The following is a 25,160-nucleotide window of genomic DNA, read 5'->3' as shown; positions in this document are numbered from 1 at the left end:
TCTCGGAATTGCTTATGACCGAGTCAGATCGCTCCTGAAAGCCATCGACAGAAATAACACTACGTTGGGCCCAACTAGTATTATTCTTAGAATGCCTGCATCGGCTGGTACGTATGCCCTAGCTCATAGCATTCAGTAGACCCCCCTCTACACACTGGCTTTCGTCAGATATACCACGGGGGTGGTTCTCTCCCGACCAGTATCTGGGTGAAATGGAACGTCACACACACGCCTCTCTCCCTCACTAGTCCTGCCTATAGCTATTAATGGTATATATGTATCTCGCTACACAATTGGTATAGAATTAACCCAAAAGTGCGGCCTAGTTTTATCTTAAATGCCTCACATGGGGCGCCAATATGTCGTGATGTTGTATTAGTTAATGTGACGACTGCTGCTCATCAAATGATTAACGGTCTATAATTGCACAATTAAATAAATCAGGCAATTATTAACTTATTAACCTGGGGCACCATGGGAAAATTTGTTTTTTTGAGTTTCTGTTTCCCAAATTAACTCAAAGAATATTAGAATATCGATTTTACAACAGTCGCTAATTAATCAATTTCCTCTACAGTCTCATTCTGAACGTCGCATAATCCAGGAATCTGCACAAACCCAAGTCCCACCAATGAGTTCGTACCACAGCAATTTTAGTTTATTATTTATTTACTAGAAAGCTAAAATTATGATAAGATACAGTCTTGGCTATTGGCGCGTCTTACCCAAAATGGGGATTTAAAAAGAGAGAGAAAAAGAGAAAGTACACGAGAGAAATATACATTTGGGTGCATTTGTCAGCTATGCTTATTTTAACCCTAAACTTGCCCCGAACTACCACTCTTATGGGTCAGAATATAATGATGTAATTATGTGTTGAAGGTCTCCGCTGTGGGTCTCTGTGGACCGTTTCGTCTTCTTGGATGGCGCACTTCTTTGGTTGTCCGCACGATGTCAGTGTCCTTTTTGCTTAGTGGTCTGATTCCTCACCCTTGTTCTGAAAGGGTTCTTCTGAGGACAGCCAACCCTGTAGCTCAGGGCTCACAGCGTAGGAATGAAAACAGTGTAGATATCACGATTCGATGGGGGCTGGAGACCGGGTGGTCTGGCTTGAATTCACCCACTTAGACACAGCTATTCATCCGTAGCATGGGTAGAAAAGGATTCCTTTGTCTTCAACCTCATGTTGCGTTTTGGGTTCGTTGACTACTCAGACCTTTGCTGCAGCTCGTTTCACTTAGTCTGATGTGTTAATTCTTAACTCGCATGTCTTATACCCTCGGGTCAGAAGTGGGCGTCTTTAGGGCAATTCTCTGGGCGTACCAAGTTAAGAGGCTGGAGGTCTAGATTTAACTCAAATCCAATTTTAGACAACTAACTTCACATTTCATCTTTACCAAAACATTCTCTTTGATTTGGACATTTTCCACACAACGTACAATGTATAAACATCAAGCATATACTAGGAAAACTCTTAAAGTTACAATGTTTTCATAATAACGTTGTCCTTTAACCTTTAATAACAAAATTACATTCATTTTCATATTCCATCTATCGTCATTACCACCATTGTGGCTGACGGAAACCATTGTTCCAAAGTCCATTTATTGCATGTATAATGTTCTGAGGCCGGTTTTCCATAGTGAGAAGACAAAGGAATTTTGTCTGTTGCCTAAGATTTACAATGGGCGTGAGGGGTCATAAAACTTCCACATCTTCATACCCCTAGATCTCTCCTCCTCTGTTGGGGGTAGGGTTGTGGTCTCCTGTAACCTGACCTGATCAGGACAGTCGTGACACCTCATACAAGGCGGCATTATCATGTAGAGGTTTCAAGCAGGTCTCTCTTTAAATAAACACTGTCTTTGGCAGGAGGAAAACCAAACTTCGAGGAACCAAAGATGTCCAAACCAGCAAGACGACACCTCTGCTCCCAGTGTGGAAAGAGTTTTAACCAGTTAGGAAGCCTGAAAGCTCACGAGCGAATACACACAGGGGAGAAGCCTTACCACTGCTCCCAGTGTGGAACTAGGTTTACCAGATTAGGAAGCCTGAAAAGACATGAGAAGATACACACAGGAGGGAAGCCACACCATTGCGCCCAGTGTGGAAAGAGTTTTAACAAGTTAGGAAACTTGAAATCTCATGAGCGAATACACACAGGGGAGAAGCCTTACCACTGCTCCCATTGTGGAAATAGTTTTAGAGAGTCAGGAATCCTGAATGCCCATAAGCGAATACACACAGGGGAGAAGCCTTACCACTGCTCCCATTGTGGAAAGAGTTTTAGAGAGTCAGGAAACCTGAATGCTCATAAGCGAATACACACAGGGGAGAAGCCTTACCACTGCTCCCATTGTGGAAAGAGTTTTAGAGAGTCAGGAAGCCTGAATGCTCATAAGCGAATACACACAGGGGAGAAGCCTTACCGCTGCTCCCACTGCGGAAAGCGTTTTAACCATTCAGGAAAGCTGAAAGAACACATGAGACTGCACACAGGGGAGAACCCTTGCAAATGCTCAGACTGTGGGAAGACGTATTACTCATCACGGTCACTTAAACGTCATGTGAGAATCCACACGGGAGAATAATTACTTCTCCTAGTGTGTAAATTGATATTTAACATCATATTGACTTAAAATTCATCAGAGAACATACACGGTGCTCTCATTGTCTTGTATTGTTGACTGAGAATGTGTTTACTTGTTTATACCATATGAAATTAAATGGTGCAAAGTGTTCTTAAACATATATTTGTATGTTTTTATTAGAAAACATGAAGTGAATATGGAGTATGTCAGTTTGAATATAGAGTAGATCAGATTCCAATGGTCCTTTTTTAAACTCTGACTGTGTGTGTGTTTATCTGGGTGTCATTCCTCCAGCACTACAGATAATCAAGTTATATTTGGATGTGATGCATTTGCTCCATTGTTTACATTTTCATTGTTGGCCCACTGATGATTTACTGAAATGAAAATGTTCACAGACTCTGTAATGGAAAATGGTAATTGTAAACTAAGCAAAAAAGAAACGTCCTCTCACTGGCAACTGTGTTTATTTTCAATACATTTAACATGTGTAAATATTTGTATGAACATAAGATTCAACAAATGAGACAAACTGAACAAGTTACACAGACTTGTGACTAACAGAAATTGAATAATGTGTCCCTGAACAAAGGGGGGTCAAAATCAAAAGTAGCATTCAGTATCTGGTGTGTCCACCAGCTGCATTAAGTACTGCAGTGCATCATCTCCTCATGGACTGCACCAGATTTGCCAGTACTTGCTGTGAGATGTTACCCCACTCTTCCACCAAGGCACCTGCAAGTTCCCGTACATTTCTGGGGGGGAATGGCCCTAGCCCTCACCCTCCGATCCAGAAGGTCCCAGACGTGCTCAATAGGATTGAGATCCGGGCTCTTCGCTGGCCATGGCAGAACACTGACATTCCTGTCTTGCAGGAAATCACGGAAGGAGCAGTATGGCTGGTGGCATTGTCATGCTGGAGGGTCATGTCAGGATGAGCCTGCAGGAAGGGTACCACATGAGGGAGGAGGATGTCTTCCCTGTAATGCACAGTGTTGAGATTGCCTGCAATGCCAACAAACTCAGTCCAATGATGCTGTGACACATCATGATGATGATGGACCATCAGACCATGATGGACCTTCCACTTCCAAATCGATCCAGTGTACAGGCCTCGGTGTAAAGCTCATTCCTTCGATGATAAACGTGAATCTGACCATCGCCCCTGGTGAGACAAAACTGCAACTCGTCAGTGAGAGCACTTTTTGACAGTCCTGTTCTGGTCTAGCAACGAAGGGTTCATTCCCATAGGCGACATTGTTGATGGTGATGTCTGGTGAGGACCTGCCTTACAACAGGCCTACAAGCCCTCAGTCCAGCCTCTCTCAGCCTATTCCGGACAGTCTGAGCACTGATGGAGGGATTGTCCATTCCTGGTGTAACTCAGGCAGTTGTTGTTGCCATCCTGTACCTGTCCCGCAGGTGTGATGTTCGGATGTACCGATCCTGTGCAGGTGTTGTTACATGTGGTCTGCCACTGCGAGGACGATCAGCTGTCCTTCCTGTCTCACTGTAGTGCTGTCTTAGGGGTCTCACAGTATGGACATTGCAATTTATTTCCTTGGCAACATCTGCAGTCCTCATGCCTCCTTGCAGCATGCCTAAGGCATGTTCCCGCAGATGAGCAGGGACCCTGGGCATCTTTCTTTTGGTGTTTTTCCAGAGTCACTAGAAAGGCCTCTTTAGTATCCTAAGTTTTCATAACTGTAACCTTAATTGCCTATCGTCTGTAAGCTGTTTGTGTCTTAACGACCGTTCCACAGATGCATGTTCATTAATTGTTTATGGTTCATTGAACAAGCATGGGAAACAGTGTTTAAACAATAAAGATCTGTGAAGCTATTTGGATTTTTATGAATTGTCTTTGAGAGACAGGGTCCTGAAAAAGGGACGTTTCTTTTTTTGCTGAGTTTGTGTCCACATAACCCAGTATGTGACTAACCTTGTGAAACTGTCCTATTATAATCTCCTGTTTTTGGGAGTATCATCCTGTGTTGCTAACCAGCTGCACCTGCGTCCTTGTATGAATAAAGTCCCGCCCAGGAACAGGAAACTATAAAGATATGTGCTCATCACCCAATGCTTCGGAATTCAGACTGTCTACGCTGCGATGAGTAACTGTTATTCTCTCTGAGCTAAAAAATAAAGAATTTTGGTTTGACTTGGACTCCAGCAGATCCTTATTTTATAATATCCACCACAACTAGCCCACGGATTGTGGTATTATTATTGTCTCAATGAAGAGTTTCTTGTTTGACTTTCCTGGGGGAATTTACAAGCCTCAAACTGGTTAAATAAACGTTTCCACGTCATTTCAACAGAACACAAAACATTTTCATAGACTTGCAACCTAAATCCAATGACAGGTGACATTTTGTGTTGAATTCACTTTAGTTGACGACTCAAAGAAATGTAAATAGAAACTAGATGTTGAACTGACGTCTCTGCCTGTGTCTGTGCTTAGTTTCCATGCAATTTGCGACAGATTTTCATGTGAATATTCTAAAATCTGCATTAAACAATATATGCATTTTTCCACCAGAAATGTTTCTATCAGACAGACTTACTGCTGGTAAAAGGCTTTAAGTGACCCAAAAAATATTTTGCTGTTAAATTCCCAAAATGCAAGTTAAATGGGTTTCCATCACATTTTCAACTCTACTAATGGTTTTATAAACGTTGAGTTATATAGAAAACGTCCTCTTGTCCTGTGCACTGTAGCCAGCAGCTCACATTACAGTGCTGGTAGGCTACCTACATAATGAGATTATTATGGATAAGAGCCATATTATTTTATTGTCAAATGGCAACCAAGCATCAATCATCATGTCAACAGAATAAGACCATCACTATGTATTGGAAAGGAGCGTCAAGCTCATCACGTTCATCATGTATTTAATCTGTAGCCTAATAAACTACATGGGTTCCCATGTCGTAGTGGGAGGACCACACAATATATCGTCACGTGACTCCAAGTTAACTAAGATGTGATGGTTATATAAATATTTGCTCATAAAGGAGTTTCCACCGCCAATTCTCACTTATACATGTTTACTGACACAAAATAACCCCACCATGTAAAAGGAACTAACAAATTGTCTGTCTGCATTTATAAAATTGGAAAGGCATATCCTGTTTCCATCAGCCTGGTCATTACTTTTGAAATGGTTGGATCAATATCCACCTTCATGATATGGATGAAGCCTGATTTGGAATGTCTGAATAGTTCTATATGATGTCATAATACACCCCTCTGATAATCAAGTGATATTTGGAATGTTTGAGTAGTTTTGATGTCATAATACTCCCCTCTAATCAGGTGATATTTGGAATGTCTGAGTAGTTCTATCTGATGTCATAATACACCCTTCTGATAGTGATCCATTTGCTCCATTCTTTCCATTTCAGTTGGTTTCCCACTCTGATAATTTATATCTGACAGAGGGGCTTTAAAGGAATAGTATGGTGACATCTTAGTGGGGCTTGAAATTAATAGGATTATTAATCATAAACTCCTATAGCAACAATACACTGCAGCTTTGACATCAAGAAGAGAATGGGCTGATGGGGGGTGGTGCTACTCTATATGTAAGGCTGTCCAATATGAATGTTCAATACACACAATAGGTTACATTTACATTACATTTAAGTCATTTAGCAGACGCTCTTATCCAGAGCGACTTACAAATTGGTGCATTCACCTTATGATATCCAGTGGAACAACCACTTTACAATAGTGCATCTAAATCTTTTACGGGGGGGGGGGGGGGGGGGGTTAGAAGGATTACTTTATCCTATCCTAGGTATTCCTTTTTTGTTGATCACTAGCCAGTTAGCTAGCTGCTACAGTCCAATATGAATGTTCAATACACACAAGAGGTTGATCAGTAGTCAGTTAGCTAGCTGTTACAGTCCAGTATGAATGTTTAATACACACAATATGTTGATCGGTTGCCAGTTAGCTTGCTGCTACGTTTTTAGCAACACAGCTAGCTTACTAACACAGCTAGCTTGCTAACACAGCTAGCTCGCTAACACAGCTAGCTTGCTAAGTCAAAATGCCCTCCAGGCCTGGTGGTGGCAGCAGTGCACTACATCCACTGTTGACCAGAGCTTCGTGAGGGGAAAATAATTAGGCTATATATATAGCTTGATTTTGGAGCCAGCAGCAAGCCACTCTACATCCCACAGCTGGCTTGCTTCTGAAGCTAAGCAGGGTTGGTCCTGGTTGGTTATGCAAACATTTGTTTATTAGATTATATTTATCATTAGGACTACTGTTTTATTTCTAAATGGTCATGCCTTGCTTTGGTCATGTGTTATCTTATGGATCAATAATTTTAGTTAGAATATAGCAATGATGGTCTCTCCTCAATCACTTACAGTGCCTTTGGAAAGTATTCAGATTGGGGACATTGCCTTGTGTAGGGTGCCATCTTTCGGATGGGACGTTAAACGGGTGTCTTGACTCTCTGTGGTCACTAAAAATCCCATTGCATTTATAATAAGAGTAGGGGTGTTAACCCTGGTGTCTTGGATTATTTCCCAATCTGGTCTCATACCATCATGGTCATCTAATCATCCCCAGTTTATAATTAGCTCAATCATCCCCTCTCCCCTGTGACTATTCCCCAGGTTGTTGCTGGAAATGACAATGTGTTCTCAGTTGACTTGCCTTGTTAAATAAATAATAACCATGTTTCCGTCCAAAGTTTATTAATTAGGGTGTATACAAATATGATGATGTCATAGTGAATTCATGACATGTGAATGAACAAGCCTTTTCATACTTCATAACATGGCTATATACATTATTATATACACTATATACATTATTATATACACTATATACAGTGCCTTCAGAAAGTATTGAAACCCCTTGACTTTTTCCACATTTTGTTACGTTTTGTTACGTTACAGCCTTCAATCGACACACAATACCCCATAATGACAAAACAAAAACGGGTCTTTAGAAATTGTTGCTAATTTATTAAAAATAAAAAAACTGAAAAATAACATTTACATAAGTATTCAGACCCTTTACTCAGTGCTTTGTTGAAGCACCTTTGGCAGCGATTACAGATTTGACTCTTCTTGGGTATGACGCTACAAGCTTGGCAAACCTGTATTTGTAGAGTTTCTCACATTCTTCTCTGCAGATCCTCTCAAGCTCTGTCAGTGTCACGTCTTGACCAGTAAAGGGGTCATTTTTGTTATATTAGTTGGTCAGGATGTGGCAGGGGTGTGTTTGTTTTGGGATTTGGGGGATTTTCTATGTTTGTAATTCTAGTATTTCTATTTCTATGTTCAGGGTTTTTGGTTTGGCCTTCAATTGGAGGCAGCTGTTCTTAGTTGCTTCTAATTGGAGGCCATATTTAAGTAGGGGTTTTTGTCATTGTGTTTTGTGGGTAGTTGTTTCTATGTATAGCTGTGTAGCCTTACAGGACTGTTTTCGTTGTTGTTTGTTATTTTTGTTAAGTGTTCACGTTTATTAAATTAAAAAGAAGAAGATGAGCACTGCACCCGCTGCGTTTTGGTCCCATCATTATGACGACCATGACAGTCAGGTTGTATGGGGAGCGTTGCTGCACAGCTATTTTCAGGTCCGGGCTCTGGCTCGGCCACTCAAGGACATTCAGAGACCAGAGACTTGTCCCGAAGCCACTACTGCATTGTCTTGGCGGTGTGCTTAGGGTTGTTGTCCTGTTGGAAGGTGAACCTTCGCCCTCAGTTTGAGGTCCTGAGCGCTCTGGATCAGGTTTTCATCAAGGATCTCTCTGTACTTTGCTCGGTTCATCTTTCCCATGATCCTGACTAATCTCCCAGTCTCTGCTGCTGAAAAACATTCCCACAGCATGACACTGCCACCATCATGCTGCACCCTAGGGATGATGCCAGGTTTCCTCCAGACGTGACGCTTGGCATTCGGGCCAAAGAGTTCAATCTTGACTTCATCAGACCAGAGATTCTTGTTTCTCATGGTCTGAGAGTCCTTTAGGTGCCTTTTGGTAAACTCCAAGTGGGCTGTCATGTGCATTTTATTGAGGAGTGGCTTCCGTCAGGCCACTCTACCATAAAGGCTTGATTGGTGGAGTGGTGGAGAGATGGTTGTCCTTCTGGAAGGTTCTCCCATCTCCACAGAGGAACTCTAGAGCTCTGTCAGAGTGACCATCGGGTTCTTGGTCACCTCCCTGACCAAGGTCCATCTCCCCCGACTGCTCAGTTTGGCCAGGCAGCCAGCTCTAGGAAGAGTCTTGGTGGTTCCAACCTTCTTCCATTTTAGAATGATGGAGGCCACTGTGTTCTGCAGAAATGTGGTGGTACCCTTCCCCAGATCTGTGCCTCGACCCAATCCTGTTTCGGAGCTCTACAGACAATTCCTTATACCTCATGGCTTGGTTTTTACTCTGAATAGATACTGTTATGTAAAGAAGGTATATTTTTTTATCTTTAATAAATGTTTCTAAAAACCTGTTTTTGCTTTGTCATTTAAATGTTTTATATTTAACTAGGCAAGTCAGTTAAGAACAAATTCTTATTTACAGTGATGGCCTACCGCTGAACTGTCACGTCCTGACCAGCAGAGGGAGTAGTTGTTTAGTATTTTGGTCAGGACGTGGCAGAGGGATGTTTGTTTTGTATGGTGGGGGTTTTGTGTGTGTGTGTGTTGTAGAGGGCTGTTTGATTTATGTGTTCCTGGGTTTTGGGTGTATGTTCTAGGTTAGTATGTTCTAGGTTGTATTTCTGCATTCTGTCTAGTTTAGGTTTTCTATGTTTAGGTTTGGGTGCTGGACTCTCAATTGGAGGCAGGTGTTTCTCGTTGCCTCTGATTGAGTCCTATATATGGGTAATTGTTTGGTGTAGTGTTGTGGGAGATTGTTTCTTGTTTTGCTGAGTGTGCATGACAAGACTGTTTTGTTGTTCCTGAGTTCTTCATTTAGTTATTTTGGTGTTCTCTTGATTTAAAATAAATTAACAAGATGAGCATCAACGTTCCTGCTGCGTTTTGGTCCTCTATCCCCGACGACAACCGTTACATGAACAGTGGGTTAACTGCCTTGTTCAAGGGCAGAACAACAGATTTTTACCTTGTCAGCTCGGGGATTCCATCGATCAACCTTTTTGTTACTAGCCCAATGCTTTAACCAATAGGCTACCTGCCGCCCCAAGTTATGCGCTATTGTGTGTAGATTGCTGAATATATACACTGCTCAAAAAAATAAAGGGAACACTTAAACAACACAATGTAACTCCAAGTCAATCACACTTCTGTGAAATCAAACTGTCCACTTAGGAAGCAACACTGATTGACAATACATTTCACATGCTGTTGTGCAAATGGAATAGACAACAGGTGGAAATGATAGGCAATTAGCAAGACACCCCCAATGAAGGAGTGGTTCTTCAGGTGGGGACCACAGACCACTTCTCAGTTCCTATGCTTCCTGGCTGATGTTTTGGTCACTTTTAAATGCTGGCGGTGCTTTCACTCTAGTGGTAGCATGAGACGGAGTCTACAACCCACACAAGTGGCTCAGGTAGTGCAGCTCATCCAGGATGGCACATCAATGCGAGCTATGGCAAGAAGGTTTGCTGTGTCTGTCAGCGTAGTATCCAGAGCATGGAGGCGCTACCAGGAGACAGGCCAGTACATCAGGAGACGTGGAGGAGGCCGTAGGAGGGCAACATCCCAGCAGCAGGACAGCTACCTCCGCCTTTGTGCAAGGAGGAGCAGGACAAGCACTGCCAGAGCCCTGCAAAATGACCTCCAGCAGGCCACAAATGTGCATGTGTCTGCTCGAACGGTCAGAAACAGACTCCATGAGGGTGGTATGAGGGCCCGACGTCCACAGGTGGGGGTTGTGCTTACAGCCCAACACCGTGCAGGACGTTTGGCATTTGCCAGAGAACACCAAGATTGGCAAATTCTCCACTGGCGCCCTGTGCTCTTCACAGATGAAAGCAGGTTCACACTGAGCACGTGACAGACGTGACAGAGTCTGGAGACGCCGTGGAGAACGTTCTGCTGCCTGCAACATCCTCCAGCATGACCAGTTTGGCGGTGGGTCAGTCATGGTGTGGGGTGGCATTTCTTTGGGGTGCCGCACAGCCCTCCATGTGCTCGCCAGAGGTAGCCTGACTGCCATTAGGTACCGAGATGAGATCCTCAGACCCCTTGTGAGACCATATGCTGGTGCGGTTGGCCCTGGGTTCCTCCTAATGCAAGACAATGCTAGACCTCATGTGGCTGGAGTGTGTCAGCAGTTCCTGCAAGAGGAAGGCATTGATGCTATGGACTGGCCCGCCCGTTCCCCAGACCTGAATCCAATTGAGCACATCTGGGACATCATGTCTCGCTCCATCCACCAACGCCACGTTGCACCACAGACTGTCCAGGAGTTGGCGGATGCTTTAGTCCAGGTCTGGGAGGAGATCCCTCAGGAGACCATCCGCCACCTCATCAGGAGCATGCCCAGGCGTTGTATGGAGGTCATACAGGCACGTGGGGGCCACACACACTACTGAGCCTCATTTTGACTTGTTTTAAGGACATTACATCAAAGTTGGATCAGCCTGTAGTGTGGTTTTCCACTTTAATTTTGAGTGTGACTCCAAATCCAGACCTCCATGGGTTGATAAATTGTATTTCCATTGATTATTTTTGTGTGATTTTGTTGTCAGCACATTCAACTATGTAAAGAAAAAAGTATTTAATAAGATTGTTTCTTTCATTCAGATCTAGGATGTGTTGTTTAAGTGTTCCCTTTATTTTTTTGAGCAGTATATATATATATATATATTTCATTTTAGAATAAGGCTATAACATAACAAAATGTGGAAAAAGTCATGGTGTCTGAATATTTTCTGAAGGCACTGTACAAACATCACATTGAATATTCAGCTCACTTTCAAAAAGCTCCATGAGGAAGAAAGGATTCCCAGATCTTTTAGATGTTCTGTCTTCAGGATGTTCTGGGTTGATGGCTGTTGGAGAGGGGAGGGGCAGTTGAGTGAGCTGGGGCCTTTTATTGCCCTTCCTCTGGGAGCCTGTCAGCTTGTGACATGATGAGAGAGAGTGAGAGATGGCCTACCTGTAAGATATTTTGTGTTATAAACGTTCTTCTATTTGAAGAGGTTTTTGACCATTTGGGGACTTAATATCAAACACTCATGAAAACATAAAAAAAATATTGTCCACACGAAAGACTGAATTTGGTCATAAAAAGGCTTAAGCCTTGTTTTGGATAAATGTCTATAAAGATAGACTGGTATTAGATATCTGCTCCATTTTTGGGGCCATGTTCACAAGATGTTCACAAGATGTTCACAAGATGTTGGGGAATCACTGGAGGGGAATATTGACCAACTGAGCATCTCGGTGTACAGTTCAAAAAACACAATAGGAGTTTTGTTACATTTCAGTCTTCTGTGATGTATTTCAAGTGTCATATTGGGATACAAACTGAAAAATGAATACATTTAAACTATATCTGACATGGTACTGGTGTCTTCTTTTTTAAAGCCCATAACCATGTGTGTGATGGGGTGTGCTATCATAAAAAGACCCCGCAACAGAAAGCTGCTCAATATGTTGAGTAAAGTATTTTGCTTACCATTACTATATCAAACACTACTCCATTTGTTGCCACTATCATGTATCCTACCATTACTATATCAAACCCTACTCTTTGTGTTGCCACTATCATGTATCCTACCATGATTATATCAAACCCTACTCTTTGTGTTGCCACTATCATGTATCCTACCATGATTATATCAAACCCTACTCTTTGTGTTGCCACTATCATGTATCCTACCATGACTATATCCAACCAGACTCCATGTGTTTCCACTATCATGTATCCTACCATGACTATATCCAACCAGACTCCATGTGTTTCCACTATCATGTATCCTACCATGACTATATCCAACCAGACTCCATGTGTTTCCACTATCATGTATCCTACCATGACTATATCCAACCAGACTCCATGTGTTTCCACTATCATGTATCCTACTATGACTATATCCATCCCTACTCCATGTGTTTCCACTATCATGTATCCTAGTATGACTATATCCAACCAGACTCCATGTGTTGCCACTATCATGTATCCTACTTGGCTGAAGCTTTGATCCAGTGGAAGAAGTATTGAGGAGAAGGGAGGTTAAAGGTCACTTCAGGATACAGCTGTTGCTCTACACCATCCCTAGATAATCCAGTAACATGAGAAAATTAATAGAATATTTAGGGCCCTGTTTTAAAAGATTTTTTTTTTAACCTAATTCCGTTTAAAAAAATATATATATTCTCCATTTAGTTTTTCCAGGTTTCTGATTTGTCCAAGTTTTTCTGTTTTTCTCTCTAAATCACACTGTTAATAGAAAAACAAAAACATTAGATGTTCTAAGTCCACAACAATACTTAAACCACATCAGGAGACCACTTTTGAAGTCTGAGAAAAATCGAAAGTAATTGAAGATATTTTCATTTTTTGGAGTGTAGATAACGACAACTTGCAGGCAGTGGGTTCAGAATAACTATGGTAAAAAATCAATACAAATTATACCACCACCCAAAAGGGCACTTTAGAGACAGGGAGGGTAAAGGGGCATGTGCTCTACACAGGTAGAGCCCTATCTGTCCATGTTGCCTTATGCAAACTGCTTCATGTGGCAACACCAACACTCACCTAAATAGCCCATATGCCACTGGGTGAGATAATATTCATTGTATTTGGGCAGCATTATGTGAGGTGTTATTATGTGTTGTTAGCTATGAGCCTTGGTCAATTTAGCTCGGAATATGCCACCCTCTTCAATCTGTCACCTAATCCTGCCTAATGGGCAGGTCAACCCTGGAGGAAAGTATTGGCTGTAAGAGAAAACATAACATCTGGTTGTTTTAAAATTACTTCTTTTGACAGTTTTCCAATCTGTGTTACCCACTCCAGTCAGCAGATGGCGATGTGAGTATTTCAGGTGATGCTTCTTGCGTGACGTATAATCTAGTGGACGGAACTGGAGGCTTCTTCAACAGCGACAAAAGGCTTCTGATTCAACCAACGCGGTGGTTTGCTAGCGAACACAAAACCGAAACATTGAAGATCTATAGACCAATCTTGTGTATATTAATCTTAGTGTTTAGAACATAATTCTGTTTACCTATCTAGTCGTTCTTTTAAACGTAATTTGCTTGTTAAATTAGCAAATGTGTTAAATTGATACTGCACTAAGCTAATCGCCCGCAGCATGAGCTCACTAAACTAGACGGAGAAAGAAGTTCTGGTGAAAGGAGAGGAAGAAACTTTCAGAATGAAAAAGGAGAAAGAGGAGGCTATCACATTGAAAGAAGAAGAGGATGATATTACAGTGAAAGAGGAAGATGGGAAAGAGGTTGTCAGAGTGGAAGAGGAGGAGGTAGAAGCTTTCAGAATCAAAAAGGAGGAAGATGCCATAACATTGAAAGAAGAGGAAGAACCTTTTGGAGTGGAAGAGGAGGCTATCTCAAAAGAGGAGGAAGACGTTTTAGGAGTGAAAAAGGAGGAGGAGGAGGCTGAATATCAGATTTACACCAGTGAGTACTGGGTTAAAAACAGGGACACAAACTTTGCAGTTGTTTTAAAGGGACATTCTACTGAAGTTCTACACTTGAATATGTACAGTACTGTTGGAATTGTTTAAGGTGTAATCTGCCATTGGTTCATATATTTTTGTGACTTTTAAATGAGATGTATTTAATTATCTTTGTTGTCTATATAAAATTACACTTCATCTAATACAACAGGCTTTTAAAATGCAATATTGGTTCATAATTTCTATTTAAAATATCAAAGGGCACCGATTTCATGGAACGACCCTTTTACATTTGCATCATAAACAATATTTTGATAAAACATAATGAAAGTGGCCAATTTAGGCCCTTTTTAGACATATTAATAGCTCTTGTAAGACCCTATGCTTGCAATAGAAGATCATAAGTTTGATGTTTGATGTTCTCATTCACACAGGAGAGATACATGACTATGGTGGATCCTCTGGGGAGCCTCAACATCATCCTGATGCTGACGAGGCAGAGAAGAGTCTCTCCAGATCAGAACACCAGATGGTACAGCTTGGTCTGGTCTAGCATACAGCTTGCTCTATCGGGGTCTGGGTTGGGTTTCTGTAAAGCATTTTATGACAACAGTGACATCAGCATCCATAATGATATGTGTCTGTGTCCCCTCTCTATGGTTACCAGGACAACGCTAGCCCTTTCGCCCTCCTGGAGTCCCCGTGTCATGCCTCTCCCGGTAGCGCCTTACTGCTGGGTATGAAGAGGTTGTCTGTGCTGCTGGTGGACTGCAGGAAAACAACGGGGCTGAGTGGAACTGTGAGAGGAGGAGAAGAGAAGAAAGGATCAGATTTGACTCATCAAAGTAAGTGCTGTAGTTTAGTTTGAACAAATACCATAGATCTGCCCACTGGTATCTGTTACCAGGACAACCAGCAGAGTTCTGTTAGTTGACATGAAGATAGACTGGTGGATATGGATGTTATGAATATCATAACACTGAAAAAGGATTCTGCCAATGAAAAGAGAGAAACCAATAGACCATATAAAACCTTGATGAAAGTTAGCTTTAGAGAAAGTTTCAATATGATCCAATGTAAGGTAATGTAAGGGAAGTTAGAAACCAATACACACAGGCAGTTAGAAACGCCAAGGCTAGCTTTTTCAAACAGAAATTTGCTTCCTGCAACTCAAACTCTAAAAAGTTCTGGGACATTGTAAAGTCCATGGAGAATAAGAACACCTCCCAACTGCCCACTGCACTGAGGATAGGAAACTCTGTCACCACCGATAAGCCCACTATAATTGAGAATTTCAATAAGCATTTTTCTACGGCTGGCCATGCTTTCCACCTGGCTACCCCTACTGCATTCAACAGCACTGCACCCCCCACAGCTACTCGCCCAAGCCTCCCCCATTTCTCCTTCTCCCAAATCCATTCAGCTGATGTTCTGAAAGAGCTGCAAAATCTAGACCCCTACAAATCAGCTGGGCTTGACAATCTGGACACTTTCTTTCTAAAATTATCTGCCGAAATTATTGCAACCCCTATTACTAGCCTGTTCAACCTCTCTTTCGTGTCGTCTGAGATTCCCATAGATTGGAAAACAGCTGCTGTCATCCCCCTCTTCAAAGGAGGTGACACTCTTGACCCAAATTGCTACAGACCTATATCCATCCTACCCTGCCTTTCTAAGGTCTTCGAAAGCCAAGTCAACAAACAGATTACCGACCATTTCGAATCCCACCGCACCCTCTCCACTATGCAATCTGGTTTCAGAGCTGGTCATGGGTGCACCTCAGCCACGCTCAAGGTCCTAAACGACATCGTAACCGCCATCGATAAGAAACAATACTGTGCTGCCGTATTCATTGACCTGGCCAAAGCTTTTGACTCTGTTAATCACCACATCCTCATCGGCAGACTCAGTAGCCTTGGTTTCTCAAACGATTGCGTCGCCTGGTTCACCAACTACTTCTCTGATAGAGTTCAGTGTGTCAAATCGGAGGGCCTGCTGTCCGGACCTCTGGCAGTCTCTATGGGGGTACCACAGGGTTCAATTCTTGGGCCAACTCTTTTCTCTGTATACATCAATGATGTCGCTCTTGCTGCTGGTGAATCTCTGATCCACCTCTACGCAGACGACACCATTCTGTATACTTCTGGCCCTTCTTTGGACACTGTGTTAACAACCCTCCAGACGAGCTTCAATGCCATACAACTCTCCTTCCGTGGTCTCCAACTGCTCCTAAATACAAGTAAAACTAAATGCATGCTCTTCAACCGATCGCTGCCTGTACCTGCCCGCCTGTCCAGCATCACTTCTCTGGACGGTTCTGACTTAGAATTTGTGGACAACTACAAATACCTAGGTGTCTGGTTAGACTGTAAACTCTCCTTTCAGACTCACATCAAACATCTCCAATCCAAAGTTAAATCTAGAATTGGCTTCCTATTTCGCAACAAAGCATCCTTCACTCATGCTGCCAAACATACCCTCATAAAACTGACCATCCTACCAATCCTCGACTTCGGCGATGTAATTTACAAAATAGCCTCCAATACCCTACTCAACAAGCTGGATGCAGTCTATCACAGTGCCATCCGTTTTGTCACCAAAGCCCCATATACTACCCTCCACTGCGACCTGTACGCTCTCGTTGGCTGGCCTTCGCTTCATAATCGTCGCCAAACACATTGGCTCCAGGTCATCTACAAGACCCTGCTAGGTAAAGTCCCCCCATTATCTCCGCTCACTGGTCACCATAGCAGCACCCACCTGTAGCACGCGCTCCAGCAGGTATATCTCTCTGGTCACCCCTAAAGCCAACTCCTCCTTTGGTCGTCTCTCCTTCCAGTTCTCTGCTGCCAATGACTGGAACGAACTACAAAAATCTCTGAAACTGGAAACACTTATCTCCCTCACTAGCTTTAAGCACCAGCTGTCAGAGCAGCTCACAGATCACTGCACCTGTACCTAGCCCATCTATAATTTAGCCCAAACTACTACCTCTTCCCCTACTGATTTATTTATTTTATTTATTTTGCTCCTTTGCACCATATTATTTATATTTTAACTTTGAACTTTCTTCAAATAACAAATCTACCATTCCAGTGTTTTACTTGCTATACTGTATATACTCTGCCACCATGGCCTTTTTTGCCTTTACCTCCCTTATCTCACATCATTTGCTCACATTGTATATAGTCTTATTTTTCTACTGTATCATTGATTGTATGTTGTTTTACTGCATGTGTAACTCTGTGTTTTTGTATGTTGTCGAACTGCTTTGTTCTATCTTGGCCAGGTCGCAATTGTAAATGAGGACTTGTTCTCAACTTGCCTATCTGGTTAAATAAAGGTGAAATAAAAAAATAAAAAGGTGCATATTTTACAAAAGCTTTTCCTTAAAACATTATGGATGTTACATTGCCTGTCCCAGTCAACCCTCCTATCTTTACAAGACTCTAGAACAGGCAAACAAAACTCAAGACACTGTTAATTAATTAACTAATACTGGAGGAAAGCTGTGATCCGGCTGCCCACTCAAGAGAAAGCTTCAAACTGTAACTTGTGCCTTCAACATGGTTCAGGTTATCAATCAACCTACCAGGGTAGTTACAAACAGTACAGGAATGAAATCATCAACATGTTTTGATCATATCTTTACCAATGCTGCAGAAATGGGTTTTAGAGCAGTATCCTAATCCATCAGATGTAGTGATCACAATATAATAACCATATCTAGGAAAACCACAGTTCCAAAGGCTGGGCCTAATATTGTGTATAAGAGGTCATAAAATAAGTTTTGTAGTGATTCCTATGTTATTGATGTAAATAATATCTGTTTGTCTGTGGTGTGTAATGATGAGCAACCAGACGCTGCCTTTGACACATTTATGACATTCCTTATCCCAGTTACTAATAAGCATGCACCCATTAGGAAAATTACTGTAAAAACTGTTAAATCCACGTGGATTGATGAGGAATAGAAAATTGTGTGGTGTAAATGCAGAGGTTCCCAAACGTTTTATAGTCCCGTACCCCTTCAAACATTCAACCTCCAGCTGTACCCCCTCTAGCACCAGGTTCAGTGCACTCTCAAGTGTAGTTTTTTGCCATCATTGTAAGCCTGCTACACACACACTATACGATACATTTATTAAACATAAGAATGAGTGTGAGTTTGTCAAAACCCAGCTCGTCCTATAAGAGTTCTTATAGGACCAGCGCACAAATAATAATATTATAATAATCAATTATTTTGCTTTTTATTTAACCATCTTACATATTAAACCTGATTTGTTCCTCGAAATGTGTAAATAACTCACCACAGGTTATTGAGAAGGGTGTGCTTGAAAGGATGCACATAACTGCAATGTTGGGTTGTATTGGAGAGAGTTTCAGTCTTAAATTGTATTTAAAATGTGTCAATACTTTGTGCCCTTGATAATAGCGCGCTTCTGTATGTTGTAAAATCGTTACATGGTCGCTGCCCATATCATTGCATAGTGCAGAAAATACACGAGAGATCAGTTAACCATTTTCACTGTAGTGTCCAAAATGTCTTTCAAGCAGTAAGGTATTCCCTTGGCAGCAAGAGCCTCTCGGTGGATGCTGCAGTGTACCCAAGTGGCGTCGGGAGCAACTGCTTGCACGCGCGTTACCACTCCACTATGTTTCCCTGTCATGGCTTTTGCGCCGTCAGTACAGATACCAACATGAGCAGCAGCTACGTTTGGCTACATACGGACCGTTAGTGGAATTCCCGCGAGAGAGTAACGGTTAATGTGATTGGATGTTAATTATTTAGGCTACCTGTATTTGACATTGTGTTGTTATTTCGCTGAACACTAGATGGTTTAATTTTATTTTTGGCAGTGAAACGAGGCTACTCGGGCGAGGAAAGAAAACTCGCCCAAATGTATATCCCTGGACTGTTTGTGGACTGTATATCCCCCATTTTTATTTGGCGTACCCCAGTTTGGCAATGCCTGGTGTAGAGGGAGGCAAAAAAAGACATGGCAAATAGGTCTGGCTGTACAACTGATCAGCAAACGTATTGCAAATTGAGAAATCATGTGACTAAACTGAATAAAAAGAAGAATGAACTACACTATAAAACTAAGATAAATGACCAAGAATGATTGTAAAGAGCTTTGGAGCATCTTCAATGAAATTTTGGGCAAAAAGGCAAACTCTGCTCCATCATTCATTGAATCAGATGGCTCATTCATCACAAAACCCACTGATATTACCAACTACTTGAATTATTTTTTCATTGGCAAGATTAGCAAATTTAGGCATGACATGCCAGCAACAAACGCTAACACTACACATCCAAGTATATTGGACCAAATGATGAAAGACAAGCATTGTAATTTTGAATCTGTAAAGTAGGTGTGGAAGAGGTGAACCAATTGTTGTCTATCAACAATGACAAGTCACTGGGGTCTGACAGCGTGGATGGAAAATGAGTGAGGATAATAGTGGATGATATTGCCACTCCTATTTGCCTTATCTTCAATTTAAGCCTACTAGAAAGTGTGTTCCCTCAGGCCTGGAGGGAGGCAAAAGTCATTCCGCTACCTAAGAATAGTAAAGCACCCTTTACTGGCTGAAATTGCTGACCAATCAGCCTGTTACCAACCATTACACTTTTTGAAAAAATTGTTTGACCAGATACAATGCAACCATAGTCTGCTGCTGGAAAATCTTGTGTTATGGCTTTACACCCCCTGCTATATTGTGGATAAAGAGCTACCTGTCTAACAGAACACAGAGGGTGTTCTTTAATGGAAGCCTGTCCAACAAAATCAAGGTAGAAAAAGGAGTTCCCCGGGGCAGCTGTCTAGGCACCTTACTTTTTTCAATCTTTACTAATGACATGCCACTGGCTTTGATAACTCCACACTGTACACGTCAGCTACCCCTGCAACTGAAATGACAGCAACACTTGACAAAGAGCTGCAGTTAGTTTCAGAATGGGTGGCAAGGAATAAGTTAGTCCTAAATATTTCAGGTAACCTTAAGTTCCATGTGTAACTGTGTGTTGTATGTGTCGAACTGCTTTGCTTTATCTTGGCCAGGTCGCAGCTGCAAATGAGAATTTGTTCTCAACTAGCCTACCTGGTTAAATAAAGGTGAAATAAAATTTATAAATACATAAAACATGGCCTACTATGCTAATTCTGTAGCGGTATTGTTAGAGGGGGGTAAAGATAGAGATTTTGTTGGGGTGCCAGGCAGGTATTAACCTGCTAAAAATAAAAGATTAGATTAGAGTAGCGCTACCAGGCACACATCAGCAGAAGATACTGAATAGAGTGTAGCCTGTTGGCCAGATAGCCAGTGGAGACTAGAGTGTAGCCTGTTGGCCAGATAGCCAGTGGAGACTCGAGTGGAGCCTGTTGGCCAGATAGCCAGTGGAGACTAGAGTGGAACCTGTTGGCCAGATAGCCAGTGGAGACTAGAGTGGAGCCTGTTGGCCAGATAGCCAGTAGAGACTAGAGTGGAGCCTGTTGGCCAGCTAGCCAGTGGGGAGAGAACATAAGACCCATCATATAAAACACCCGTCACAGCCTAGGGATAACCCAACCAATAATACCTCATTCAATAATAATGGCAGAGCGATTTAACGGCAACTTTATTGAAACAATTTGCAAGAAAGAACCCAGTCATCAACATGAGAGGATTTGCAATCATCTGTATTACCTCCCAGTGGTGGAGTGCAGAGGGGTAATAATCTGTATTACCTCCCAGTGGTGGAGTGCAGGGGGGGTAATAATCTGTATTACCACCCAGTGGTGGAGTGCAGGGGGGGGGGTAATAATCTGTATTACCTCCCAGTGGTGGAGTGCAGGGGGGGTAATAATCTGTATTACCTCCCAGTGGTGGAGTGCAGGGTATGGGTGGGTGTGTGGGTGGGTGTGTTCATAGACAACAAAGGCCTTAAAATGTCCCAAAATCTTCTCTGCCAAATGTAAACAGTCCCACACAAAATCAATATAATTCAAAACGACAATAAACATGAGCTCTCACGCAAACTCCCTTTAACTAAAATGTCCCACCAACTACAACTGGCAGAGGAATAATAGTCCAACAAACATTGAAAGGATAAAAAGAAAGTCTGCAGCAGTGAAAAGCATTAGAGGGAAAATGAGAGAGGAGGGTCTGAGCTGTTGACTTCAGTCTGTCCGTCTGAAACACCTGATGGTGTGTTTTTCAAAGCTTCACAACAATGTTGCACTTCCGGCTCTCGGTGGAGAGCTATCTTTATTTCCTCCTTCCTGACTAGGAAAGGGAAAGGGGGATACCTAGTCAGTTGTACAACGGAATGCCTTCAACTGAAATGTGTCTTCCGCATTTTACCCAACCCCTCTGAATCAGAGAGGTGCGGGGGGCTGCCTTATTCGACATCCACATCTTCGGCGCCCGGGGAACAGTGGGTTAACTGCCTTGTTCAGGGGACCAACACTTTACATATTTATATTTTTTGGAATATCTACCCAAACAAAATATGTAAAATTTTTTACTTTACCCAAATTGTCGTGACATTAATGATAGTCAAAATGTTAAATATGTGTCAACATCTAAATAACATTTAAAAAGCCATTGTGTCAACCCTATCGACAACGGGAGATGTTACTGATGTGTTTTGTGTCCGTCTCCAATGTGTAAAAAAAAAAAAAACTATGTTTTTGACTTCCACACAAAATTACTTCTTTACTTATTTTAGGTTTAAGGAAGTGTGTAGGTCGGATTCTGTATCATACAGCTATGAAGGTTATATATTTACAACCACCTGCTGATAGGAATCCAGTGACGTCTGTGTCTCATGTCATAGAACTGTTTAGTGTTTTGTGTTCTGACTTATTTAACAGAATTAATCAAATAAGTAATGTAAACATATCAGTAATTACCAGGAAGCTGTTCAACATAATTTGTTTTAAATTATGTAATGTTTGAAAATTGGCCTCTTATTGAGGGATCTGATTTGGATTAAACCTCATAGCAAGGCAGTGTTATGATGTTTAGATTTAATGCTGGTCTCTCTTAAAATAAACACTGTCTTTGGCAGGAGGAATACCAAACTTGGAGGAACCAAAGACATCCAAACCAGCAAGACGACACCTCTGCTCCCAGATTGGAAAGAGTTTTAACAAGTTAGGAAGCCTGAAAAGACATGAGAGGACACAAACAGGGGAGAAGCCTTTCCATTGCTCCCACTGTGGAAAGAGTTTTAGCCACTTCGGAAATCTGAAAGCTCATCAGCGAACACATACAGGGGAGAGGCCTTTCCATTGCTCCCAGTGTGGAAAGAGTTTTAGCCATTCAGGAAGCCTGAAAGTTCATGAGCGAATACATACAAGGGAGAAGTCATACCATTGTGCCCAGTGTGGTAAGAGTTTTAGCCAGTCAGGAAGCCTGAAAGTTCATGAGCGAATACATACAGGGGAGAAGTTATACCATTGCGCCCAGTGTGGAAAGAGTTTTAGCCATTCAGGAAGCCTGAAGGAACACATAAGACTGCACACAGGGGAGAAGCCTTACTACTGCTCCCATTGTGGAAAGAGTTTTACCCATTTAAGTAGCATGAAAGGACATGAGAGGATACACACAGGAGCGAAGCCACACCCTTGCTCCCAGTGTGGAAAGAGTTTTAATCGGTTAGACGCCCTCAAAGTGCACGAGCGAATACACACAGGGGAGACACCATACCATTGCACCCAATGTGGGAAGAGTTTTGGCCATGCAGGAAACCTGAAAGCCCATGAGCAAATTACACACATTTGAGAAGCCATACCATTGTGCCCAGTGTGGAAAAAGTGTTAGCCTTTTAGAAAGCCTGTGAGTTCATGTGCGAATACACACAGAGGAGAAGCCTTACCACTGCTCCCAGTGTTCAAAGCATTTTACCCATTTAGGAGGCCTGAAAGAACAAACGAGACTTCACGCAGGGGAGAAGCCTTACAAATGTTCAGACTGTGGGAAGACATATTACTTATCACAGTCACTTACAAAACATATGACAATCCACACAGGAGAGAATAATTACTTATCCTAGTGTGTAAACTTGTTATTCACATCACATACACTTAAAATTCATCAGAGCGCGTACACACTGCTCCCATTGTCTTATGTTGTTGACTGAGAATGTGTTTACTTGTTTATACTATAAGAAATGTAATTGTACACAGTCTACTCAAACATATATTTGTATGTTTTTATTAGAAAACATAAATTGGATATGGAGAATATCAGTTTGAATGTAGAGTACATCAGATTCCATGTGTTTAAATGGTCCTTTTTTTTGTGTGTGTGTGTGTGTGTGTGTTTGTCTGAGTGTCATTCCTCCAGCACTACAGATAATCAAGTGATATTTGGATGTGATGCATTTACTCCATTGTTTACATTTAGATTGTTGGCCCACTGATGATTTAATGAAATTAAAATGTTCAGACTAATGGAAAATGTTAATTGTATGTGTCCACATAACTGAGTATGTGACTAACCTTGTGAAACTGTCCTATTATAATCTCCTGTTCTTGGGAGTATCATCCTGTGTTGCAAACCAGCTTGCTCCTGTGTACTTGTATGAATAAAGTCCCTCCCAGGAACAGGAAACTATAAAGATATGTTCTCATCACCCAATGCTTCAGGAATTCAGACTGTCTACACTGCACTGTGTAACTCTGTTATTCTCTCTGAGCTCAGAAATAAAGAATCTTGGTTTGACTTACAGCAGATCCTTATTTTATAATATCCACCACAGCTCTCCCACGGATTGCTGTTTATCATTGTCTCATTGTCTTCCAGTTTCCTGGGGTTATTTACAAGCCTCCCACTGGTTGAATAAACTTTGTTTCAAAGTCATTTCAACAAAACAAATCCATGTGATGATTTTAGATCAATGTAGAAAACTGAATGGATTTGTTAAAAGACGTAAAATCAGGTCTTTTTATTCTTGCAACCTAAATCCAATGACAGGTGACATTTTTTTGTTGATTTCATGTTGAATTCACTTTAGTTGACGACTCAAAGAAATGTAAATAGAAACTAGAAGTTGAACTGACGACTGTGCCCAGTGGGCTGGTTTGAATAAGCGACAGGTGTTGGATCAATATCCACCTTTAGTAGCTACAGTTGAATTCGGAAGTTTACATACACTTCGGTTGGAGTCATTAAAACTCATTTTTCAACCACTCCACTAATTTCTTGTTAATAAACTATAGTTTTGGCAAGTTGGTTAGGACATCTACTTCATGCATGACACAAGATTGTTTCACTTATAATTCACTGTATCACAATTCCCATGGGTAAAAAGTTTATATGCGCTAAGTTGACTGTGCCTTTAAACAGCTTGGAAAATTCCAGAAAATGATGTAAGCTTCTGATAGGCTAATTGACGTCAATTGGAGGTGTACCTGTGGATGTATTTCGAGGCCTACCTTCAAACTCAGTGTCTCTTTGCTTGACATCATGGGAAAATCAAAAGAAATCAGCCAAGACCTCAGAAAAAAAATTGTAGACCTTCACAAGTCTTGTTCATCCTTGGGAGCAATTTCCAAATGCCTGAAGGTACCACGTTCATCTGTACAAACAATAGTACGCAAGTTTAAACACCATGGGACCACACAGCTGTCATACTGCTCAGGAAGGAGATGCATTCTGTCTCCTAGAGATGAACGTACTTTGGTGCGAAAAGTACAAATCAATCCCAGAACAACAGCAAAGGACCTTGTGAAGATGCTGGAGGAAACCGGTACAAAAGTATCTAAATCCACAGGAAAACGAGTCCTATATCGACATAACCTGAAAGGCCACTCAGCAAGGAAGAAGACTGCTCCAAAACCGCCATAAAAAAAAGGCAGACTACGGTTTGCAACTGCACATGGGGACAAAGATCATACTTTTTGGAGAAATGTCCTATGGTCTGATGAAACAAAAATAGAACTGTTTGGTCATAATGACCATCGTTATGTTTTGAGAAAAAAGGAGAGGATT

General features: G+C 41.8%; 1 pseudogene across 1 annotated transcript in view; it reads left to right on the top strand.

Moving 5' to 3' along the window:
* The window catches only part of LOC106603759 (uncharacterized), a 34,420-nt pseudogene extending 10,525 nt beyond the window's left edge, over positions 1-23,895 (top strand). Inside the window, exons 4-8 of the transcript XR_014382829.1 lie at positions 1,873-2,588; positions 13,866-14,172; positions 14,606-14,703; positions 14,839-15,016; positions 22,234-23,895. The product of XR_014382829.1 is annotated as an uncharacterized LOC106603759 (transcript). The remainder of the gene's footprint in view (positions 1-1,872; positions 2,589-13,865; positions 14,173-14,605; positions 14,704-14,838; positions 15,017-22,233) is intronic.
* The last annotated feature ends 1,265 nt before the right edge of the window (positions 23,896-25,160 follow it).

Source organism: Salmo salar, chromosome 02, assembly GCF_965601325.2.
Source record: "Salmo salar chromosome 02, fSalSal1, whole genome shotgun sequence".
NCBI classification, from domain to species: Eukaryota; Metazoa; Chordata; class Actinopteri; order Salmoniformes; family Salmonidae; genus Salmo; species Salmo salar.
Note: the sequence above shows the minus strand (reverse complement) of the source record. Positions and strands in the feature narration are given on the sequence as shown.